This window comes from Populus euphratica, unplaced genomic scaffold (genome assembly GCF_000495115.2).
Source record: "Populus euphratica unplaced genomic scaffold, PopEup_1.0 scaffold1151.1, whole genome shotgun sequence".
NCBI lineage: Eukaryota > Viridiplantae > Streptophyta > Magnoliopsida > Malpighiales > Salicaceae > Populus > Populus euphratica.
In genome coordinates this window covers 22,680-25,117 of record NW_011501016.1, presented here as the reverse complement: position 1 = coordinate 25,117, position 2,438 = coordinate 22,680, and positions in this window count along the sequence as shown.

The window sequence follows — 2,438 nt, the reverse complement described above, 5'->3', positions numbered from 1 at the left end:
GTGCTTTTTTCATCATCGATGGCTTCCTGATTGGTCATGGCATGAGGAAATGGAAGTACTAGTGGGCAATCAGTCTTTTCCTTGCAATTTTCAGATTCAACCCCTTTTGATACCCTCAAAGATTGACTTATCATCTTTCTCATAAGGTTTAAACGTGAGTTTTTCAATAAACTTACCACTACAAAGAGTGATGATTGATTTGACTTGATCCATGTGTTGACTTCCAGAACTACTTTCATTTGCATTGTATTGCCCTTAGGGATTTTGTTGTAGTTAAGATAGAAAGTTACCTTTCTCTTGAAAACTGAGAGTAAATGTCAATTTTGCAAAAGTATCTTTAAAATTTGTCATGCTTTGAGCAAGTTGAGTGTTGATTGTCTCTTACTTTTCAATGAACGCATACAAAGTTTCTTCAAATTTTCTTTTAGGAGGTGGAGCATAAGGAGGTGTATATCCGTGAGAAATTTGGAAATTATGGTATGCTTGAAACGGTGGTTGTGAAGTTTGTGCATTGTTGTTATCACTCTTCCAATTGAAATTTAGGTGATTTCTCTAACCAAGGTTGTATGTTTTCGAGTATGGGTTATGATTGGGCCTTTAGAAACTGTTTAAAGCATGGACTTGTTCATTGAGGCATTCCCTAAAACAAGGTAAACTTGGATAGTCATTGGTTGAGTGTTAATTTGTTTCACATATTTGACATATATTATCTTGAATAGATTTTAATTGATCACTCTTTTTTAATTCTAGTGTCTTGACTTTTTTGGCTAAAGAAGCAAACTTGGCTTGAGGTCATGATCTTCCTTATAGTTATTTCAGTTGTTACAAGGTCAACAATACAATTTAGAAAGGTTGGAAACATAGATGAGAATCCGTGGCAAAACAAACAAAAAATCAGGTAAGTGCTAATACGTGATTCAAGGTCTAAATACAAAAACAAGTATTAAAATGGTCTAGTCAGTGATGGGAAATTTTGTTTGCTAGGGAGCACAAGTGTTTCTCATCAAAGAGCAATATTATGGCCACACAAAGAGTGTGTCTTGAGTTATGTTTCATATGTGTTCGTGTTTAATCATCTTAGGGGAAAAAATGAAAAGTTATATGAAAGTCATAATAAACATAATCATGGATGCTAAGGTCCTTACTATTTATGCTAAGATTGCTTATACAATAGGTGTCTCACAATAAGTTAAAGCTTCTAGCCATTTTACCTAAGAAAAGCATCATAAGAAAATTTTTAAGGTCAGTCAAACTCCAAGTATTTAAAGATAACAAAGTACCTAAAAAGACATATTAAAAATATTTAACCTAAGAAAAGCATCATAAGAATGTATGGTATGACTGATCTATTATATTCTTGAGAGGAGTTACACCTTATTGTGTGGATTAAATATTCTATGCACTTTCAACATTTGGAGAAACTACCTGAAGATAGCTTAATTATTCATATTAAGAATGTATGGTATGACTGATCTATTGTATTCTTGAGAGGAGTTGCATCTTACTATGTGGATTAAATATTCTATGCACTTTCAACATTTGGAGAAACTAAGGATAACTTAATTATTCATATTAAAAATGTGGTTGATGGAGTAAGTCTATTAGTATAAGATAAATGTTTGGCAATAAAATAGAGCTATGCTGCACAACAAGATAATATATACCTTTACCCATCATTGTTGGTCAGTACATAACCCCTTAAATTTACAATCATCCATAGTCTAAACAACATGATATCAATTAGTTAGAGATCAAATCATGACAGAATCACAACTTAGCATCATTAAATGACTCGAAACTTATCAAAAGGTGAGTGAACAACATGATTTATTATTGTGGGTGATAAAAAGATAAATCTACACAAGCCTAAAGTAGCTTTCAGGACCTCTTTTACCTAATGAATCTACTACTTGAATGAAATGGGAAATTCAATGATGAGCAATGTAAAACCATTTTTCCTTCTCATACTTATCAACCAGTACAAGGGTATAAAATTAGATTTATTTCTAATAAATCTACACAACTCTATTGCTTGAATGAAATGGGATGTTCAGTGATGACACGACTAAAAGATTGATGTCTTCTCCCAAGTGCAGGAGTGTCGAAGTAAAAAATAACCCGGCAAGACCGGGGTCGAACCACAAGGAGGTTAAGTGTATAAATTATAGATGACAACAACAACAACAACAACAACAACAACAACAACAACAACAACAACAACAACAACAACAACAACAACAACAACAACAACAACAACAACAACAACAACAACAACAACAACAACAACAACAACAACAACAACAACAACAACAACAACAACAACAACAACAACAACAACAACAACAACAACAACAACAACAACAACAACAACAACAACAACAACAACAACAATAATAATAATAATAATAATAATAATAATAGTAATACTAATAATAATA